This window comes from Callorhinus ursinus, unplaced genomic scaffold (genome assembly GCF_003265705.2).
Source record: "Callorhinus ursinus isolate GAN/ISIS: 27379988/994484 unplaced genomic scaffold, GSC_fseal_2.0 scaffold8, whole genome shotgun sequence".
Taxonomy (NCBI): domain Eukaryota; kingdom Metazoa; phylum Chordata; class Mammalia; order Carnivora; family Otariidae; genus Callorhinus; species Callorhinus ursinus.
In genome coordinates, this window is record NW_027397070.1 from 9,490,621 (window position 1) to 9,513,439 (window position 22,819).

General features: G+C 44.8%; 1 protein-coding gene across 3 annotated transcripts in view; it reads left to right on the top strand.

Annotated features, from left to right (window-relative positions):
* The window catches only part of NUBPL (NUBP iron-sulfur cluster assembly factor, mitochondrial), a 284,107-nt gene that overhangs the window by 257,799 nt on the left and 3,489 nt on the right, over positions 1–22,819 (top strand). The window contains exons 17-18 of one of the 3 annotated variants that reach the window (XM_073895054.1): positions 1,732–3,260; positions 4,615–4,689. The exons of 1 other annotated variant lie outside the window; for it this stretch is intronic. The gene's annotated coding sequence lies outside the window, so the exon portion shown is untranslated. The remainder of the gene's footprint in view (positions 1–1,731; positions 3,261–4,614; positions 4,690–22,819) is intronic. One more of the 3 variants, XM_073895055.1, reaches the window with a different exon arrangement.

Below are 22,819 nucleotides of genomic sequence, written 5' to 3' on the forward strand. Positions count from 1 at the left end.
TTCTCTGTTCATTTTTTGTCTGCATTTCTCCCTTCAGAGTCTGTTAAATAAACATAAAAATGAACTTTGTGGTTGAAATTTGCTAACCTAAAGTTGAAAATAGGTAGGCATATTACCTGGGCTAACATTTAACTGGAATGCACCAGCTGTTAAAACACTAACCCCTTCCGTTGGTTGGTCCATAGCCTCTATCCTGACACTCCCAAGTGTCTCTGGCTGCCTCAGCCCCTCCCTGGGGACTCTGTAGGCCTTTCTATAATCTAGCAACTTAAGGGATAATGCCTGGTTCAGCAGGGTCTCCGGGACCCTGCTGGGGCAGTATGTTGAATATTTTGAATAGTATCTCTGCATATTACCTAACTCTCTGGAAAGCAGACTGGCCATAAAAGACTGGAATGTTTTGGGCACCTGGGTGGCTCAGTCAGTTGGGCTTCTGCCTTCCGCTCAGGTCATGATCTCAGGGTCCTGGGATCCAGTCCCGCATCAGGCTCCCTGCTGAGCGGGGAGTCTGCTTCTCCCTCTTACTCTGCTCTTCCCCTCCTGCTCCTGCTCTCTCTCTCTTGTCTCTCTCTCAAATAAATAAATAAAATCTTAAAAAAAAAAAAAAAAAGACTGGAATGTTTCTACCCCTCCATATTGAGCAGTATAACATTATCCAGTCAGGATCCTAGCAGGAAAGAGATGGCATACCCAAATGAAGATAATCGTTGAAAATCAACTTATAAGGAACTATTTACCAAGATGAGGGTGGGATGGTAGCTGGGGAGGGAACCCCAGGGGTTCCACAATAACCCAGGGCTAGAAGCAGTACAACCACCCTCACCCTGAGTTTGGGTGAAGGGAAGAGGTGTGGCAGTAATATAGAGAAGGCTGCCTTGAGGCAAGTGACCTTAGGTCAAGCATTAAGTCAACCCAAAGCAGTCCTGAGGCAGAGATTCTGATTACCACGAACAACTCTCAGAGGGCCCATCTCCTGTGAACTCCCCATTGGCGGAACCCAGTGGGAAGCCAAGAGGCCCAAGAGCCCCATGGACATGGTCTATGGGTTGTGCCTCCCCGGGCAGGTGTCAGAGTGGAGACGGGAGAGAGCCTGTCGGGAGGGGTGAAAGGAAGGCATCCAGCCAACTATCTAACTGTTGTCCTTCTATGGAATTTTTCCAAACAGGTCATATCCCACATGAAGTGCTCTTCACAAGGAAAAAATATGAGAGATTTAGCTTGTTTCCTTGAATTTATTACTTTAGATTAGGAAATGTAACTTTTTGTTTTGTTAACTAACTTCATTCTCCAGGTTATCCTCAGTACCATACCAAGCCACACCTCTCAAATAGATTTTTCACAATCAGGTTTACACAAAATGTCAATATTAGAATCATTAAAAAAAAAAAATAGGTGTGCGATTGTTCAGCAGAGATTCCTGAAAATAAAGTGACAGAAACTCAAACAGATGTAATTACTCACGGGGTGGGCAGTGTAATCAGTTATACTCAGTAAGATTCTGTTGAATCCTTGTGATGTCTACAGGTGTGAAAATACAACTCTCTTAGCAACTCTGTGAGTAAAATACACTGTCTTAGAGAGATCACAGTTATCTCTGACCAAACGGACTCATATTCCTTCTCCATGCAAGAATAGATGCTTATTATCTATCTACATATTAAAGGATCAAAAGATAGATTACAGAACAAAGAGGAACTGTGCCTTTTTTTTTTTGCCTTTGTTTCTTTCCAGCTCCATCTCCAAAATGTTGAGCACACAATGGCCTTATCAGAGTTGGATTTATGCTGCCTACTGTTTGCCTCCAGGGTCCCACAGCTTTCTGTTGCCACTCACTTGGCACTTTGAGACTTTAAGGAACCATCAAGGTGGTAAAGTACATGCATGGTTAGCCAACAGTGATGGAAATGGTTTCCAAGGTGTGGGACAGCAAAAATCCTGTGCCCTGATGATATGGTCAACTTGGAAGTGTTTCCACTGCCAAATCCAAGAGGCACCCCTGGCCACCCTGGGATGCCTGGAGCATTTCATCCCAGCAGTAACAACCTTCATCCCACGTTTGGTATCATGGGAGAGCTGAGTCCTGGATTTCAGTTAGGCAAATTGCTTAACCTCTTACACGTATTCGACTTTAGTAGACTTTTGTGAGCATTACTTAGCACAAGGCTGACTTGCCCTGGTCAGAGGAACCACTTTCCTTTTAGCCAAAGTCCTAAATGGCCATTTTTACTCCTTTGTTAACTGCAGCTCTTGAACTCATGATGATGTCAGCCCTCCTTGGCACTGAACTAGGGAAATTATAATGTGACCTCTTACGGATATTATCTAATACAAAAATATACAAACAGCTTTGTATCTGGACGAGGATTCCATCCAAACAGAAGAGAAAGGAATGAATTTTAAAGTTTTTTGAGTATTGAGGGTTTGGTGTTTTTTTGTTTTGTTTTGTTTTTGTAATTGTATGCCTCAAGTGGGTAGCAAGAAATTTGGATAATGAAAACATAACAGGGAATTTCAAGTTCAAATATTTGTTAAGGGTCTACTGAGTGCCCAGCACTGTTCCAGGTACTGACATAATGATAGAAAATGATGTCTACCTTGGCCTCCAGAAGCAACATGGTCTAATAGAAGAGTACATTAAGGCTTAGGAGCACAGTAGGGAGTATTTTTTATTTACTTATTTTAATTTAATTTTTTAATTTAAATTCAATTTAGTTAACATATAGTGTATTATTAATTTCAGGGGTAGAATTTAGTGATCCATCAGTTGTATATAACACCTGGTGCTCATTACATCACATGCCCTCCTTAATGTCCATCACCCAGTTACCCCATCCCCCCACCCACCTCCCCTCCAGCAACCCTCAGTTTGTTCCCTATACTTAAGAGTCTCTTACGGTTTGCTTCCCTCTCTGTTTTTATCTTATTTTTCCTTCCCTTCCCCTATGTTCATCTATTTTGTTTCTTAAATTCCACAATGAGTAAAATCATACAGTATTTGTCTTTCTCTGACCAACTTATTTTGCTTAGCACAATACCCTCTAGTTCTGTCTACATCGTTGCAAATGGCAAGATTTCATTATTATTTTTTTTAATTGTATTTATTTGACAGAGAGAGAGAGTGAGCACAAAGCAGGGGGAGAAGAGAGGGAGAAGCAGACTCCCCGCTGAGCAGGGAGGGATCCCGATGCGGGACTCGATCCCAGGACCCCGGGATCATGACCTGAACCGAAGGCAGACACTTAACCGACTGAGCCACCCAGGTGCCCCAAAATTTCATTATTTTTGATGGCTGAGTAATATTCCATTGTGCATATGTGCCACACCTTCTTTATCCATTCATCTGTCAATGGACATCTGGGCTCTTTTCATAGTTTGGCTATTGTGGCCATTGCTGCTATAAACCTTGGGGTGCAGGTGCCCCTTTGAATCAGCATTTTTGTATCCTTTGGATAAATACCTAGTAGTGCAATTGCTGGGTCCTAGGGTAGTTCTATTTTTAACTTTTTGAGGAACCTCCATGCTGTTTTCCAGAGTGACTGCACCAGTTTGCATTCCCACCAACAGTGTAAGAGGGTTCCCCTTTCTCTGCATCCCTGCCAACATCTGTCGTTTCCTGAGTTGTTAATTTTAGACATTCTGATCCATGTGAGGTGGTATCTCACTGTGGTTTTGATTTGTATTTCAGAAGGGACTATTCAGCAGCTAGAGGGAGAGGTAGAAACAGGGAAGAGGTGACATTTGAGCTGGACTTTAAAAGACAAATTCTAAGCAGAGGAAAACCTAGGCAAAGGCATGGGATGTGAAAACCAGCATGGTGGGTTTGAACAGGCATGGTAGGGATGTGTCTGGAGGGGGAGTAGAGACTTGTGGAGGGCCTGGTGCTAGGAGCTTGGATTTCATGCAGTGAGCAGTGGGGAGCTATTGCATGACCTCCAACCGAGCAGGGACATGGTCAGATTAGCAGCCTCATGTGGGTACGAGGGATGAACTAAATGTGTATTGGACCTTGGCATATATGAAATAGCTTTCTAATTTGCTTTAATTTCAGTTAACAGTGAAATTAATTGTATATCAGTCAGAGTCCTGTCAGGAGTCAGAAATCGGATCAGTTAGTTTAATAGGGAGAATGTAATACCCAGAACTCTTAACTAGGCGTTGAAGAAAAGCCAGAGAGTACATTAAGGTGTCATGATGGTGGTAACTGAGGGGAAGCAGCTGCCAGCCCCAAGGCTAGAGGAGCAGCAGAAGAGGTCAGCATTTTTTAAAATGTAGAAAATTTGGGGGGTGGTGGTCACGTACCACGAGGCTGGTTCTGTGAGTATTGGAAAACCTGCCAACTAGAATCACCTGCTGCTACCGGAATGATGGGCCTCCCCAGGTGAAGCCCTGAGACTGGGGAGCTGCTGATAAATAGGAAGCAAACAGCAAGCACTCAGCAGAGAGCAGGCCCTTTCTTTCCCTCTGCGGCCTTGCAGGCTCCATCCAGCACGCCTCCCTGGCACAGCCTAAGAGCAGCATAGAGCCCTGGCCCACAACTGCCAGGAGGAGCAAAGAGGGGTGAGTTTGGAGCTGTTTATTATAGCTTAATAACGAGCACAACTGCCGTTCCCACAGGACTGTGGATACCAGTGGATGGGAAGAAACTGAGCAGACATCCTAGAAGCTAAACATTTCCTGGAACATTAGCAGGTAATCATTCACCTTTTAGGCTTATGGTCATAATGACCCATGGGTGCTATTAGCTCTCTCTGTGACCCCTAATTCACATTGTCTTCAATGTCTTGGGACCTACTGCTTTTCCTCTGACACCTCCCACCCCAAGTCTGTTATCCTGTAGACCCTGGAACTTTAGGGAAAAGACATGAGTGGGCCCAGGCTCATCAAAAGGTGGGCAATGCTCCCTTGGTCCTACAGCCTCATGCTTATCTTCTCTGATAATCTGAGATTCTCGGAGAATTCTCTGAGGTAACTGAGGGGAAGCAGCTGCCAGCCCCAAGACTAGAGGAGCAGCAGAAGAGGTCAGCATTTTTTTAAAATGTAGAAGTCATTGATAGATGTCATTGATAGAAAAATCATGCTTCCTTTACTGTCCCTGCCTGTATTTTGCTTAGGGCCTTGCTCTTTGTGGTTATCTGTATGTAAGTATACAACTGAATTCAGGAGGCTCGATCACGTGAATTAAGCATCTGATTATGCACGGCTGGTATTTGTCTCCTGCTGGTTTCCCTGTGTAAGTCTTGCCTCACCCACTAGATGACGGTCTTCTCGAGGGCAAATCCTTGCGGCCTGCGAACATGAGGATTCCTAGTCAGCAGGTTCAAACCCCAGCTCTAACGCTTGTTAAATAAGTAAGTTACTTAATCTCTCTAAGCCTTAGTTGCCTCATCTGCAAAATAGGGGGTAGTATTTATTTTCATGGGGTTGTGATGGTGAAATAAAATGATCTCCTAACACAGAGCCTGGTCCTTCCTAGGTGTTTAATAATTTACTTCCCTTCTCCGCCCCTTTGTGTGTCTTCCACCATTTCTCATCACGCTAGGAATGCAGTAACCTGGATGACCTGACTGAACAAAATAGAGAAGTTGGGGAATCCTTTTAGGAGAGAATCTGAAATGTCCTTATGCAATTTCCCTCTTCCCCAGTCATCTAGAACATCGGGTACACCGGTAACAATGTAAAAAGCCATATAATGGCTGGAAGTTATTTCTGAAGAGGAAGGTCGTCTTTAGTGTGTGTAGACACGAGCCGCCGGATATGGTGTCAGAACAATAGCTATTCGTTGTGTCGGTTTCAAAGCTGGCACCAGCAAGCTAGCATTCCCATGTGGTTCCCACACAAACAGATCTCGAGCAAAATTTCCGTGACCCGATGGAATGGTGTAAACAACTCATTGCAAGAGCTTTTTACATCTATCCCCATGTCACTCATTTAAACACTCAAGGCTTTTCAGGGAGCCTTGTAAGCACTGCTTAAGAATTTTCTTTTTGCAACAAATGTTCATCCACCCCTGTGTTTTGTTGCTGAGTACACAGAGTAAACGGCTCCGTTCCTTCCATCAGAGCTGTAGATGGGAGACCCGGCCCTCAGATGGCACAGGTTAAGGGAGAAGTCCTTTAAGGGCAGCAAAGCGTTAACGGGTTGGGCTGGCTGAGGCTGCTAGAGGTCTTGACTCCAGGACCAAGGAATAATGACAGGCTTTTTATTTTTAAGTAGTAGTTAGCATTTGATAGCCCTTCCTATTTGCAGTGACCTTTACAACTATTGTTATTAGTTATTCCTCCCAGCGGCTCTTTGAACTAAATGACAAAACTATTTTTACTCAAATGCACCGACTCCCTCTCCTTCCAGTCCAATCACAAGACCGGTGGGGTTCTCTGTACCTCACGCTGATGCGGAGGATTGAGCGTCGAGCTCCGTGATAAAGAATATGTTCAAGTCAAAACAGAATAAAATACAGTGCATTTTAATATATTCAATGCAAGTTAGATCCTATCACTCCTCTACTTGAAACCCCACGACAGTTCCTCGTCTTACTTGGTATAAAAGCCTGGCAGACCTGCCACCCTTCCCTCACCGTTTGGACCTTAACCTCCTCTCTTCGCCTAACCCTGCCCCAGTCACACCGGCCTTCTTGCATCTCCTCCACTCAGGTGGGCTCTTGTCCCAGCCTCTGCATTGGGTGTGTCCTCTGCCTCCAATGTTATCCCTTCAGATACCGACATGACTGACTCTCTCTTCCTTTTAGCCTTCACTTTAGTGTCACCTTCTCAAAGAGGTCTCCCCTTCCAGCCTAATTTAAAGCTGCAACTGTGATCGAGTAGTTAAAGCCTTTTAATATATCATGTAATTTACTCAGCTATTAGGTTTGCTGTTTATTTTTCCTCCCCCCACAAGACTGTAAAATCCACAAAGGTAGGGATCTTCGTCTGTTTAGCTCCCTGCGATACACCCAGCACACGGAAGGCATGGAATAGATATTTGCTGAATGGACAAATACTACTCCTCTGAAGGTCGTTGTCATGAAATTTGACCTACAGACTTAGACTGTGTCTCGATATGTGGTTTATCTTTATATTCCTTAGCCATAGTTCCTATGCTTATTTTCCACTTAAAACAACTCATTTTTATAGCAATTCTGCAGAGATAAGTGAAGCCCACAGATTCTTAAGGTTGCAAGGAAACATAAAATCTCGGTGTGGCAGCATAGGAAAGACTTTGTGGGTATTGTAGCCCACTCATCTATTCTCATCCCATCAACGGCATAGCCACATGGCCTTGCATCTCCCTTTCCATCTTTACAGGGGTAGATTGAAGCATTAGTGAAAAGGCTCGGCTCTGTGATCAGGCACCCCTATCAGCTAATTCTTGTTCTATCAGTGTCTACCATGTGACCTTGAACAGGTATTTTAGCTTCCCCCAGCCTCAGTTTCCTGTAAAATGGTAATGAAAATCATCTCCATCTCAGAGGGTTTTGTGAGGATTAATGAGTTAAGGCATGTAAAGAGTTTGGCATATAATGAGCATCAAATCAATAGGAGCTGTTATTTTTGATTCTGATTTTTAGAAAGTCCTAAATGTTGAGTTTAATCAAGTCTTATTTACGACTTGGATATGACTGATTTAACATACTTCACCAGTTTGGGGGAGGGGGCACAACAAAGAATAGGAATATCCTTTTCCCCCCAGTCAGTTGCCAGAACACCTTCCTGCTCACATTAGTAGGGATTCCAAAACTTCTCTCTTAAGGCCCCAACCACCTCCCACCTCTTCTGAACATCCAAGAACACCAAGAACACCCTGGTCTGAATTCATTCTGAAGGGTCAGTCTTGGGTGTGAGTGATCTGCAGTGTTGTTGTAAACTGGCTCCACAGAGTATTTTCCCCCACTGCTGCAGGGATTCCCTTGTTGCCCTAGAGTCTCCACATAGTGCATGTGCTTGGGCTCCAAGATGACAGCTCTCTTGGTTTATAGTGCTCAGTCGTGGTGCTCCAATCACACCCACATCCGGAAGGTTTCCAGTCTCAGCCATGGCCTGTGTTTGAACCAGCCTCCTCCAACTCCCACAAAGATTACCCTGCCTCCCTGCTGGTAACCAAGACCTGCCCCTTTCCTCATGGTGAGTTTGGGGGACCCCCTTTGGGGTCTTTGGGGTCTCTTTCTCCCAGGAGGCTTCTTATGGGGTCTGTCCTAACCCATCAGGGAGACTCTTGAACTCCATGTGCTTTCCCACCTCTCATCAGAAACCAGCTCTGCATAACAAAGAGTGTTAGACATGCAGACCTTGTTGAGCTGTAAGAAGCTTTACTAGGTTCTCTCTCTAGACCTGTGGGGCATGGCCTCTTAGAGCATCATAAGAACCACTTAATGACTTTTCCCTGAAGGAGAGAGATAGGTATCTGCTTGGCAGAAAAGTCACTGGCATTGCCTAGCTAACTAATTTCAGGTTGCATTCTACCCAACGCCCTGTTATACTTACATTCCCTGAATCTGGTTCTACTTTTTGAAGTCAGTATAAGCCTCTCTTCTTCCCTATGACAGACCATCACCACTAGAAAGCAATTACCCAGGCCCCTCAGATTCTTTTCTTCTCTACTTGTTCCCCAAATTACAGGGTGATCTTAGGTATGTTTTCTCCACAGTAATTGCTGATGCTTATTGAGCTTACTATATGCCAGGCACTGTGCTATGAGCTCTAATGTATTAACTAATTTAATCTTCAAGCAACCCCATGATATTAGCCTCCTTTTGTAGCTGAGGGAACTGAAGCTTAGGAAGGCTTAGCAGCATGGCCAAGGGTGTGTATTTCTTTTTGCAACAAATGTTGCAAAAAGTATAGCTGCCAGGACTTGAACTCTGGCTGTCTGAGTCCAGAGCCTAGTGATGCGGTGCTATTTCCCTAATTCAGTTTCATGGGTTTAATTCTTTCATGAATTCAATTCAGCTCTCTAAATTAGGGATAATACTTATCTCAGAAGATCATGGTAAGGATTAGATGTGATGAAGTATGATAAAGTGCTTAATGCAGTAGCTCCACGAGGGCTCAAAAATATGTTCATTTGTCACTTTTTTCCTTCCATTCAAATCATCTCCTAGTTTAACTCTCACATTTTGAAAGTGCCTGACACAGAATGGGTGCTCAGTGGATGGTAACTACTCCTCTTGTTACAGTGTGTGGTTTGAAGTCCCCTCCCTATCCAGAATAGTCTCCTCTAATTCATTTAGATCCTAGATTGTGGTACTCGGGGCTGCACATGATAAACCAGGTGGGCTGGAATGAAGCAGCGTGGAAAAGGACAGTCACTTTCCACGGGGAGGGAGGTACCTATGAAAATTAAGTCCTATTACCTGTAGTCATTTACACTGTCAATAGGTATTGAAATTGCTGCTAGTCAAATCCTCGACATGTCTTAGGCTTGTACTGATCCTCACCTCACTTAGCTTGTCCTTGGATAATTGTTTCTTTTCCAAAAATGTTCTTCCCTCTAACCCCCCGATTTCTTAAACACCACGTGTCTGTTGGGGAAGCTTTGAAAAATGCAGAAGAAATCACAAAGAAGGAAATTAAAGTCACCGCGAATAGCATGATCTAGAGATAATCACTATTAATATCTGCATATGTATCTTTCCAGTATATGTGTGGGTGTATTTCTTTTTTATAAAATCAGGATCACACTGTTCAAAATATATTCTGAGTCTGCCACCTTTTACCATTTTCTCCCAGCCTAAGACACCATCATCTCTTCCTTAAAATACCACAAAACTGGGCTGCGTGTGTGGCTTAGTCGGTTGAGCGTCCGACTCTTGATTTTGGCTCAGGTCATGATCTCAGGGTCAAGAGATTGAACCCCGCGTGGGCCTCCATACTCAGTGTGGAGTCTGCTGGAGAGTGTCTCTCTCCCTTTCCCTCTGCCCTTCCTCCCGCTCCTACTCTCTCTCTCTCTCTCTCTCGCAAAATAAATGAATAAAATCTTTTTAACAAATGCCACAAAACTATTCGACTACTATCCCCCCAAATTGATTTCCCTAATTCCATTCTTACCCCTCTTCGGCATATTCTTCAAAAAGTAGCCAATATAATCATTTACAATCATAACTCTCTCCTGCTCACAACCCTCTGATGGTTGCCCATGTCATATGAGGTGAACCCCCATGCTTCCCCTGGCTGGCAGGGCTGCGTATGATGGGGCCTTTCTAACTTCAGTTTCCTTCTCTGAAGCATGCCCACCGGGCTCCCGCCTCACGTACTAGCTTCCGGCCCCAGCCTTTTCCTGCTTTAGGGACTTTGCTCTTCCCAGCACTACGTGGCTCAACCCCTCACTTCAGTCCCTTGTCAGATACCATCCCTCAGAGACCACCTTCCCAGAGTGCCTCTGCTTCCACCATCTCCTCTCCCTTACCCTGACCCATTTTCTCCATTGCCTTCATCATTCTTCTGTAATTTATCATCAGTATTTTATCTTTCCAGTTTTCATCTTGCAGGGTCCCACCATTTCAGCCTGCCAGGTAACTCCTATAATCAGGTACTCTTCTAACTCCTTTTATACATGCCAGTTTAATCTACCCCATCTAAGTGAGGTAGGTACAATTATTATCCCCATTTTCTAGATTGGAAAATTGAGTCAGAGAGTATATGTACCTTCCTTAACATCACACAACCAGTAAGGAGCAGAGCTGGGATCCAAACACAGGCTCCCTGCTTCCACAGCTGGGCTCTCAACCCCTCCTCCACCCACTGGCTGCCTCCTGGTCTTTCTCCCAGCAGATGTCAGTAAACTTCCTTGTCCTGAAAGTCAAGATCACCAGCTGAACAGAGAGGCACTGAAGACTGTGTCAAGTGCCACTAAAATCCGTCTCCAGATTTACGCAAGCCTGTTCTCCAGGCCTCTGTGGGGATTATAGCTGAGCCTTTCTGAGTTCTCCTAACTGTACTGTCATGGAGCTTTCTCCCTGCCTGGTTCACGAAGAAATTGCGCGGCCTTGTTAGGTACTATTTCCTAACTCTACAACACCTGCGGCACACTGTTAGCGTCCGGGGAACCCCATGAGAGAGATGAGGTTGGTGTGACCCATATTCACTTTCTTGGGTCAACACGAGGTGTCTAATCTCTACTAAAATTTTGCTGAAAGTGTCTGTTATTAAAATGGAGACACTTGTCTCTCTGCAAGTTTCTGGAAGTTCTACCATGCCTCATAAACTCTCATATATTATCTCATTGCCATTTTTTTCAGATACCATAATCAAGAATTCATGTTCTTTTAGGGTACTAGGGCTATGTACTTTGCTGTCCCCGTTGCATTGAGTATTTGGGTGCATGAATGGATGGCTCTGAGATGTAATTCACCACCGGCAGTGGCCAGGAGCTCTCTTCCTATCTCCTCGTATCTCAGACTTTAATTTCCTCTTGGTCATGTTTTTGCTCTCCTTTCTGGCTTGCAGATTGTTCTTCTTGATAGAGAAGATGGGAACAAACTAGGAATTGAGTAATTCCGTTTCACTCTATCACCTCTAAGTTAACTGCGTCATCTGCCCCAAGCAGTAGGCCTACCCTTCTCTTGTTTTTTTTCCTTATTCTGAGCACACCCCAGTGGTTCTTGTTGTTTTTCTGTGTGTGCATTAGTCCCAGGCCCCAGCCTCCTACCTCCCTGACTTTATTCTTCATTTCATGCCATTCCTTTGTATCTGCTCTTGGTTGCAAATTCCTCCTTCCTGCCTTTGTAAGTATCCTTATAAAATATAAACTAATTGGAGACACAGTGATTTCTTTGGATCATTTCCTCTCTTCTTCCTGTCTGGAATTATGTATGAGTAGATAGTCAGAATTATATTATGTGGAGCCTCTAATATTTCTGGAGTCAATTTCTATAAGATTAGAGTCTCTGACCATGGGACCAAAGAGCATCTAGCCTAGCGCCTTACACGTAGGAGGCCTGCAGTCTGGTGGTAACAACAACAATGACAGCAGGTGTTTATTTGATTCAGGCGTTGTGCTAGAGGCTTTTATATACCTTACTTTGTTGAATTCTCACAGTCAACATTGAAGGTAGGTCCTATGACTCATGATCCTACTGGGGAACCTGAGACACAGGGAAGTGATGTCTGCATAGTTGTGAGGGCAGAGTCTGGAGCCTGACTCAGGTCTGTCCGGATTCCTGAGCGTGCACTTTAACTTCCACAGTATGCTGCCCTCGGAGTTTAAGTCCACTGACTCACCCCTTCTTCTCTCTGGACCTGTGGAGTTGTGCTTGCTTACAGTTTCAGGAACATGAAATGCTCATATTCCCTTCTTTGGCTCTTACAAATCATATGATGACAAGGTTCCTTTTCTCTCCCAAGTGCCGGTCACCTCCACGCTGTTGTCCATGTAGTTCTCCCGCATTGGCCAAAAATAGGTCCTTGTCCTTCTGTCAGGTGAGATTGTCATCAGAGCAAGGCTTGAGTGAATTAGATGCTCTGCTTCTGGGGGAGTAGGGCTCCGAACAGAACTTTGAATGGTCCTTCCATCATTCCGTGGCCTGCAGAGAACAGGCCCTGATGGTGGAGTGACAGGTGCGCCTAGCTGGGTGGGCCCGAGGGGAACCGGCCCTCCATCTTGCTGCTTCCCCACTGAGCTTTTCACACTCTGGGAATATTATGTTGTTTTGAAGGTTTTTCTTCAACTACGATTTATATGCCACCTACTCTCAAAAAGAATATAAAGTGGTTTACAATAAAGCATGTCAAAAACAGGACAGTTAAAACACATTTTAAAAAGCGCGGCAGACGGAGAGAGGTCAGAAATCACTTGATTTGAATTCCTGACAGGAAGTTTTATAGCACATGAACGTATTTGATTAATTCCCAACACAAACATCTAAGTATGTGGGAATGGGTAAAGAACTCTGCAGATTGAGAGAACCTAGGACAGCAGAGCCCATTCTATATGTGTAATCAAAATAAACGGCATCAGACCTCATGCCATGTATGGAAATACTCATGAATACTACCTCATCTCAGGAAGCCTCAGGGGAAGGCAACAGAGGGACAATGCATGGATTTATCCTAAATTGAGAGTAGCCAGTCTGCTCAAGGGTCATAGCCTGGTTAATTCATCACTGTCGTTGAGAAAGGACCACAATAAATTTGTCTTTAAATTTTAATACTGAATTCACGTATTTTACAGCTAGAGCTCACACTGTCCCTTTATCTCTGTGTTACTATTTTTAAGCACAGAATTGGTATAAATCTGTAATGGAACCTTTTAAAATCAACACACTTGCTTCAAGGGAGGCTTTTGTTACGGATGATCTGCTGAACAAGATTTCCAATTGGGAATAGATGAGCGAGGAGTGAATGAATGAAGGCTACATGGTCCCGTAACACCTGTGCACCGATATCACACTAGCTGTATCACAGACAGCTCATTCATTAAGGCTGGGTGTGTTCCCTGGCCATGCTTCCTGCTGTGATGCAGGCTGACACTAGGGTAGTTCTGAGTCAGAACTGGCAGCCAGCAGCATGACTCAGGACAGCATGGGGCAGGGCAAGGAGCACAGTGACCTTGCTGACTCCATCTGGACACACACCTACCACCACCTTGCTAAGTTTACATATGCTCAAGTTCACTCTATAGCCAGATGGAAAGCTAGAGAAGAAACACTGGCAGGAGAGGGTAGGCTCATGAATTTCCATACCACCAGAGACGTGATAGATGCTCAAAGTGACCAAAGAAATCAGAGGAGAGATTCACTGAGGTCCCTGGTGGGCATTTTCTGCCTTCCCTACAATTGTATAGGGGCCTTTCTTTAGTTCATTGAATGGAATCCGAGTGCTAAGACAATCTAGGAACTAAGTACAAGCCAGGTTCAGTTTAAAGCAAACAAAACCAGGCACGAACCATGAACTAGACCTGACTAAAACTATTTTCTTAGTTCTTTCTGCTCCCCTAATGTGAAGTTTCCTAGTAGGTAGGCATTTATGGGAGATGTAATAGTTATTTATTGTAGGCAAATACTGATAGTCTCTTGGGTCCAGGAAGTCATTACAAGTGAGAATGATTGGGACAGGGGAAACGACATTGATAAGTCTGGGTATGGATATTTTTTGTCAGCTTGATAGAATTTGGTGAGCAGTAATTTTTAAAAACCTCTTGTAAGGGTGGATTAAAATACATAACATAAGAACCTTTGGGGTGATGTTACAGCAAAAGCCAATCTTCACGACTATGTGAGTTCACTCAATTTGCCGAGTATTTGTTGACCAGTTGGTTGGTTATTCATTCAGTCCATCTGTTCATCGACCTGTCCTTCCACCATTTACTCACCCAACACTATTGAGCGCCGTATGAGCTGAACTATGTAACCCCACACACAAATTTATATGTATGTTGAAGTTCTAAACTCCAGTACCTCAGAATGTGAATGTTATTTGGAGATAGGGTCTTGAAAAAGTTAAAATGAGGTTAGTAGGTGGGCCCGAAGAGAATATGACCAGAGTCCTTAAAGAAGAGGAGATTTGGACCAAGACATACAGAGGAAAGACCTGTGAAGACAGGGAAGGGATACTGTCCTCTACAAGCCAAGGAGAGAGGCCTCAGAACAAACCAACCCCACTGACACCCTGATCTTAGACTTCTAGCCTCCCAATGGTGAGCAAATACATTTCTGTGGCCCGTGGTTCAGGTAGTCCTAGCAAACTAAAATCAGCATCTGTAATACACCGGGGCACTGTGCTAGAGATAGAAATATCATCTCTGCCTTCAAAGAGCTGCCAGGTACAAGACACTGCTAAGTGCTGGGAAAATTACCATGATAAATCAACTACTTAGTTTTGTGAGATGTGTACAGTCTATAAAACGGAAGCACTTGTCCCCGTTGGTCTGATTGGTACATGCCCTCATTTTATTTTGAATTCTGACCAAATTTTTTTCCAGGGTGAGGGATTAGTTTGGAATCAAGTGAAATATATTATCAGCCCCAGGAAATGAAAACCTGCAGAGGTAGGGGAGGTTGTGTGTATTTTTTTTTTTTAATCCACATGGCATTATTTAGGTATAAAATACTCTTCAGAGCATTCTTCCTGTTTTAAACTCGTCAGAAAACTCGTTTTCACAGTCAAATCCTTTCTTTATGGCCGATCCATTTCCTCCCAGCTTACCTGGCTTTTGCTGATCTCCAGAATGAGCAGAAGTATGGCAATGACACCTGGTTCACTTCGATTCTGTTTGTGCAATTGCTGCTTACATGGAGCCACTAAACTGAAGGAACAAATCATGAGTTGAACTATGGTGGAGGACATGGAGCAGGGGCCCTGTGGCTTTTGGAGTAGAGTGTAGTCACACATTTTAAAAAACAGCATGAACCAGCTGTAGAAACATGGTATTTCTAAAGCTCTAAGGGACTTTGGATATTGTCTAGTCTAAAAACAATCCCTCATATTTTATAGATTTGGAACCGGAGACACAGGTTAAGTATTAAGTGACTCACCTAAGGTCAAAACCAAACCAAACAAACAAAACACAGAAAGCTAGTTAGTAGCAGAAATGGGATGAAGACTCTTGTCTCTTGCTTCAAGTCCAGCTGTCTTTTCTGACCCTGTAGGTTCAGGTTTGGGGAGTTATATACTTCAGGGTGAAACCCTCACAAACATCATGTCTGTAATTCAGGTGCATTGTTGCTGAACAGAGGGCTGTCTATTCCTTGGCTTTGGCCTGAAGTGGCTAGAATTCCTATCAGTGTGGGAAACTGAGTAAGGCAAGGATAGCCCTCTTTTCCATTAAAAATAAAGCTGCTGGTGAACATAACAAATACTTACTAGGTACAACTATGCGGCAGACACTGTGCCGGCCCTTCACGGCAACACAGGAGGGGGGCATGGTTATCCCCATTTTACATATGGGAACCCTGAGGGTTAAGAGATTATATCTCTTATCCAAGATCTCCCGGTACCAATGGATAGATCCAGGATTTGTTATATTCCACAGCCTGTGATTCTCCTGTGATTTTATGCTGCCTTCCCTAGCATAATTAATAAACGTTATATGGTAAGGCCAAATTAACGTTACGTTAAGGAGTAAAGACACACAAATACAGAGTTATATTTTACTGGTTAACCTTTAACTTTTCTCAGTCACTCTATAACACTGGTTCATCTCCAGGCGAAAATTGAACACCACTGAGGCTCATGGTGGACCTCTTTTGGTCAGGTAAATACCTGGCCCAGAGTTACATAACTTTGGGACAGCTTTGCATTAACAGCCATTGCAAGAAGCTTTCTCTTACCCATATAAAAGAGGAGAGTCACCATCTCCATGAGTCTTCTTGTCTTGCTTATCAGGTCTGGCTTCTTTCTCAGCAGAGATGGGGATCGCTCCTATGAAGATCTTTTTTTTTTTTTTTAATTCCGAGAAGACCTTGGGTACCACGTCCTGTTCTCATAGCCAGAGGTCTGAGTACTTAGGTCTACCACATATTGTTTTTTCTTTTCTAGACACATAAGAGAAGGGCCAGTGATACACAGTGTGTTAGTTTGGCACACTTAGATTCTGTTTGGAGAGTTGCCTTTTCTATGGAGCTAATATTTACTGAGGGTTGATGTCCCGAGCACCATATGGCATCCCAGTCACCGTACTAAGCATTTTCTGTGGATTGTCTCCCTTAGGCCTCAGAGTAAACTTGTGTTGCACCTACCTAGTTTACAGAGGTATAAACACTCACCAAGGTCAAACATCTCAGCCAGGTTTTTACTGGCATCAAGAAACAGACGTGAGCTTTGAACCCAGGCTATGTGCAAAGCCCTGTGCATGCTGCCTCCTGACAGCGTTTCTTTGTTTCCTTGTGTGTTTCTCAAGTCAGAAGGTTTTTCTCCACCTGACCATTTATTTTCCGTAATTCTTACTCTTGGAACAGATGATTTCCAAGATCCCTTTGAGTATTGAAATTCCGTGACTGATTAAAGTTGGTAATTGATGTAGTTTGATTAATTTGCACCAACGCCTGAGTTCATTTGTTACATGAATTCTTTTACTGAAGACTCCAACAGCTTTTTAGTTTACTTACAGATCTCCTGATGTTAAAGGAATCCTGCTGCTTTTCCCAGAATAACACTTAAAACCTGAATTTTAAAATTGAAGGTTTAAAAACATATCTGAAAGGATTTTTACCATGCACACAGTGTATCAATTTTCCATCTGGACCAAAATAGTCCTTTCAAGCCCCGGTTCTCTTGGTTGTTTTTCCCTGCCTCACGGATGCAGTGCTAATTGCTTGCAGCTTCAGGTCCGTTTTAACATGAGGTAACAATTGCAGCATCTTGGGGTTGACCGCTGCGTTTGTTAGACGTGCCAGGTCTGCAGTGGGTGTTGGCGCGTCAGGATGCGGAATCCACGTGGAGCTCAACTTCTCTGGGTTGGGGGGGGGTGGCGTGCTTCCTGAGACCTTCTTGTTGTGCTCCTCTGGAGGTTGGTGCGCCTGTGTGGTTCTACCGCCAGGGCACCTCTTGGTCAACCTGGCAGCTTCGCAGGATGGCCCTTGGGGACAGGCGCAGGCATTTGAGTCCTTCTAGTCAAGCTGTGGTTTTTGGAGAACAGCTCTGGAAGTGGCATTTATTCACAGACCCACCAGCTGGGCTGGCCCCAGCCACTGAGTTGCTCTTTGCAGCCGAAAGCAGACTCCTCTCGGGACACAGCTAAAATTCATTCTGACTGGATGGAGAAGACAAAGAAGGCCAAAAAGAAGGGAAATGACAGGATTCTGCAGCCATATCTGTGATTAGGGAGCCATGGGACTAAGTGTCTGTTAGTTTTTGCACCTTGTCTGTAGTTCTGGTCACTGGGGTCAGGAAAGCCTGGCTTCCAACAAAGCTCTGCTATTAATGGCTGTGCAGTAAGGAGGACGGCATTTGACCTCCCTAGCCTCAGTTTCCTCATCTGTAAATGGAGATGGTGGTACATCCCCCAAGGGCGTGTTTTGAGGACCACATGGTGATGCTGAAAGGCCCAGGGCCAACACAGGGTGAGCAGCTGCGTGATGTTGTTTGTATTCCCTTCTCCCTCTCCCCCACACGGGCCACCACACTCCTCAAAAAATAAGGTGCTTGCAAACCAGGGGTTTAGGAGCCCTTATATAGCAGTGCACCACACACTTCATGTGTGCCTGATGAGGTTTCAGCAAATCTAATTTTGAAATCCTGTTTTAAATATACTTAGGGAAATACAGAAATGTACTCCAGAGCAGGTTGCTTTATAGAGACAATAATAATTTTCTGAATCATTTTAATTTAGGCTTTTTATAGATCATATTTTCATGAAACGAGATAACCCCCTCACCCCCACGGCTCCCTAGGGGGGCAATAGCAATGATCAGACAGCGTTTGCCTCCTCGAGATGCTCACACTCACTGTGTTTCTCCTAAAGGCAAGCTCATTTAGAGCAGTTGCCGGGGTCTCGCTCCCCTTTTCCCTGGGATGAGGGGTCGGCCTGGGTCCTTAGCTGGCTAAGACTTGAACTCGCAGGTTAAGGTTGAAGAGTCATGATGGGTCTGTGTCAAAGAACTAGCATCGGGGAAAGGACTGTCCCCCGGGGGGCTGCCTAAGGCCACCTTGGTGAGGCTGGTCCTTACCTTGCCCCAGAGATCCTATGCCAAGTAAATCCATGTGAATCATTAAAATCGTGCCTGGCACACAGAAAGTGAGGCGTGTCCACCATCATTACTAATGCTATTATTATTGCGGTACTTGTTGCAAGACTCTCTGGGATTTGTCTCTTGAAAGCGGTCTTCCATCCTACAGAATGGAGGGATGGATTTTAGGACCAGTAGCTGTACGGCCAATGGAGGAGCAATATGACAACCTCAGGATTGATTCCACCAATCATCTCAGACCCTCTGTGTGCTCCTTATTCTCCCTAAATAGCTAGACCAGCTGAGCTCTGGCTGGGTCATTTCGATTTACCTGGGCCATTGCTGTCTCCCGAATCCTGTGGAAGCAATGAACACCTCATTGGTATTCATCCGATGGGCTGATGAAAATGGAATGTAGCCAGACTGCTAAGTCCACACTGTCCTGCATTGAGGCCTCAGAAATCTGATTCTGAGAATGTACATCTTGCATTACAATCTAGATTGCCAGAGGAAAGTTTTGGACAGAATAACCCAGACTGAGGTCTGGGTACATTAAAGCCTGGGTGAGATGAGGCAGAAAGAGCCCAGAATATTACAAGTCTGAGTCTTGGCTGGGGAGGTGTGGAAGATTCGAGGTGCCAGACGGCTGGCTTCCCTCCAAGTGTTTACCACCCTGGTGCCCCGGGGCTGTGGGCAGGGCTTGTGCTTATTTGCCCCTCCCTCCTTCCTCTCCCTTTCTTCCCCCTCCTCCTCGTGTTTTCCCTAGGCTGAAGAAACTCAGGAACCTATGGACCCAGAGGGAAGGTAATGGGGCAAATGAGACCAAGGAATCAGATTTTGCCATGGGTTTACAGTGGCTGATCCCTCTGACAGTGAAATGTAAGGGCTGGCCTTGGACTTTGAATCCCGGTGTTCACCCTCCTCTGCCTGGGTGTGGACCTTCTTCCGGAGAAGCTCTGGTCTCCAGGAGAGAAGATTGCATGAGGCCTGGGCTTGTATCTCTAGGAAACAGGAAGACTGCAGCCGCCGTGGATTCACAGGGAGCCAGTGACGACAAGGCTGCCGTTTCCTCCCTGCGCGGCCCCCCAACCCCCCTACTCCTCATCCTGTGGTACCCAGGCTGCCTGCACTATGTGGATCCCACAGGCCATGGGCCTTCTTAGAGACCTCTGAGGCATGCGGCTGGGGGTCTCTTTAGTGGGCACGTCTCAGAGTTCACCTCTTGGAGGAGAAAGCATATACCCTGGGACCAACTGCAGCTCCTCACTGATGTGCCTGCTACTCAGGCAATAATTGTTGTTCAGTCTGGAACTGCTTTCTCTTCTTCCTAAAGCCTAATGTCCCATCGAGTCCTGAGCCGAGGCTAGCCTCTGGAACCCAAGAATATGTGCTTTTATAAACCCAAAATACTGCAGGCTCTGCCCGAAGGAAGTATTTCCGCAATTCCTCCCTTCCCCAGACAACTGTGTATCAAACTGGAGGAATTATTTTGATAAGGTGGATGGCCGGGGTCCCGGGACTGTCATTGCTCTGCTTCCTGTTGCCTACGGACAGGGAGGTACCAGAGGCCAGGAGGGCAGTGAACAGCAGATACAGCACAGGTTGTGTGTCGGGCGGGTGGGGTTAGCGGGGGGCTGGCATTGTGTGTGCACACCTGCAGAGCCCCCACTTCCTTCCTTTGTACCCCAACCCACCTTTCCCGGGGCACAGCAAAGGAGGGCCTTTCATCCATGGGTCTCACAGTCACCGAAGGCCTCAAATTTGCATTTTTGAAAATTTTATCCCCATAGATATGCTAATAGGACTGGAAGAAGGAAATTATCATTGGCTTTAAACTTCTGCCAAATTTTGGTACCATGCCCATGGATTTTAAAAATAAATCCTGCTATTACATTGTGAATAGAATGATTACATTGCCTTGTGTATGTTTTAAATTTTACATGTGTTACAAGCCTTAATTTAATAAATGTAAGTTTCTAAAATGTATCACAATTTTTGGAACCCTATTGAGACATCTCTTTGTTTAAACATACCTGGACCGAGGCCTCTCTTGACCTCTCCTCTGGGTGGACTGTGGGAAAATCTGTTCTCTTTCTGCATGTCATTTCAACTTCAGAAAATCTAAAGAACTAAACCCTGTTTCATTACAGTGGCTGACCTAATGAAAGAGACCTTCTAGGCTGGGCGTGTGCAGTTCAGCCTCTTTCTCGTGCCATTAGAAAATGCACTGCCCTGTCTTCCCCCATCCCCTCCCCCAGTAAGGTTGTCTCACATACTGCAGCCTGCCCAGCTCTGGCTGATAATTCTCAAGTCCTTTACTCTTAGACGATGGTGCTCAACCCTAGCTGCACACTGAAATCAAGGGAGGGGTTTTTAAAAAACTGATGCCTGGGTCCCACCCCCAGAGATTCTGATTTACTTGTCATGGGGTGTGATCTGGGCGTTGGGAAAGCCCAGATTAAAAGCTCCCCGGGTGGTCTTAATATGCAGCAAAGTTTGAGAAACAGTGCACTAAGACAGTTTTAGAACATCTGCATTAGAACTACCCTACAATCCAGCAATTGCACTATTAGGTATTTACCCAAAGGATACAAAAATACTGATTCAAAGGGGCACGTGTACCCGGATGTTTGTAGCAGCATTATCAACAATAGCCAATTATGGAGAGAGCTCAAAGGTCCATCAACTGGTGAATGGATAAAGAAGATGTGGTATATATATATACAATGGAATATTACTCAGGCATCAAAAGAATGAAATCTTGCCATTTGCAATGATGTGGATGGAGCTAGAGTGTATTATGCTAAGCAAAATAAGTCAGAGAAAGACAAATACCATGATTTCACTCATGTGGGATTTAAGAAACAAAACAGATGGAACATGGGGAAAAAGAGGCAAACCAGAAAACAGATTCTTAACTATGGAGAGCAAACTGAGGGTGGCTGGAGGGGAGGTGGGTGGGGGTGGGCTAAATGGCTGATGGGCATTAAGAAGAGCATTTGTTGGGATGAGCAGTGGGTGTTATATGTAAGCAATGAATCACAAAATTCTATACCTGAAACTAATATTACACTGTATGTTAACTGGAATTTAAATAAAAACTTGAAAAAAGGAAAAAAGAAAACATTAGCATGTATCGGAATAACATTTGGGGCTTACTAAAAATCAGATTGCTGGGCCCATCCCCACAGTTTCTGAATCAGAATTTCTGAATGGTGCCTGATAATTGCATTTCTAAGAAGTTCAAGTTCCCAGGTGATGCAGTGCTGCTGGTCCAGGGACCATATGTTGAGACTACTGTCCTAAATGAAAGAAGCCAGGGAGCTGGGCCGGAGAGGGAAATATGAGCGAATGCACAAGATCCAGCTACTTCTTATTCTCAAACTCTGCAGTTGGCTTCAGAGGCCAGGACGCTTCTAAATTCCAGAGTATGGGTCACTATAGATGGGGCTGTACAGAAAGTCCAAGTGGGATTAAGTTGAGTCCAGGCAGCTGGGACCCCCCCAGTGTTTGGGTAAGGCGTGGGTCTGAAAGAGAGTCTGCGGGTCTGGATGGGCTCTGATCAGAAATGTGTCACATGTGTAATTTCCTATTTTCTAGTCATATTAAAAAAAAATAGAGGGGCACCGGGGTGGCTCAGTCAGTTAAGTGGCTGCCTTCGGCTCAGGTCATGATCTCAGGGTCCTGGGATCAAGCCCTGCATCAGACTCCCGGCTCAGCGGTGAGTCTGCTTCTCCCTCTCCCTCTGCCTGCAGCTTCCCCTGCTTATGCTCTCTCTCTCTCCCTGTCTCCATCATTCTCTGTCAAATAAATAAATAAAATAAAAACCTAGAAAGAAACCGTGAGAGTAACTTTAACAATATGTATATGGAATCTAATTATCCAAAATCTTACCATTTTAACATGTCATCAACATTAAAAATTATTTATGCAAGAGTTTGCAGTCTTTTTTTTTTCTGCTAAGCCTTGGAATCCGGTTTTATACCTAGAGCATATCTCCGTTCGGACTAGCCACCTTTTTCAGGGGCCGTATGCACGCAGCGCAGGTCTCGATACACCACGTGCTGGGTCCGTGTGCTCCTGAGGAAGGACTGATGCACACGGGTCCCCACTTCCCTCAGCAGCAGGCAGCCCTTCCTTCCTGCCCTTCCTAGAGCCCCTGGAATCTCTTCTCAGGGTCCGAGAGTCTTTCCCATGTTCTGCACCAGCAGTGCTGCTGGAGAG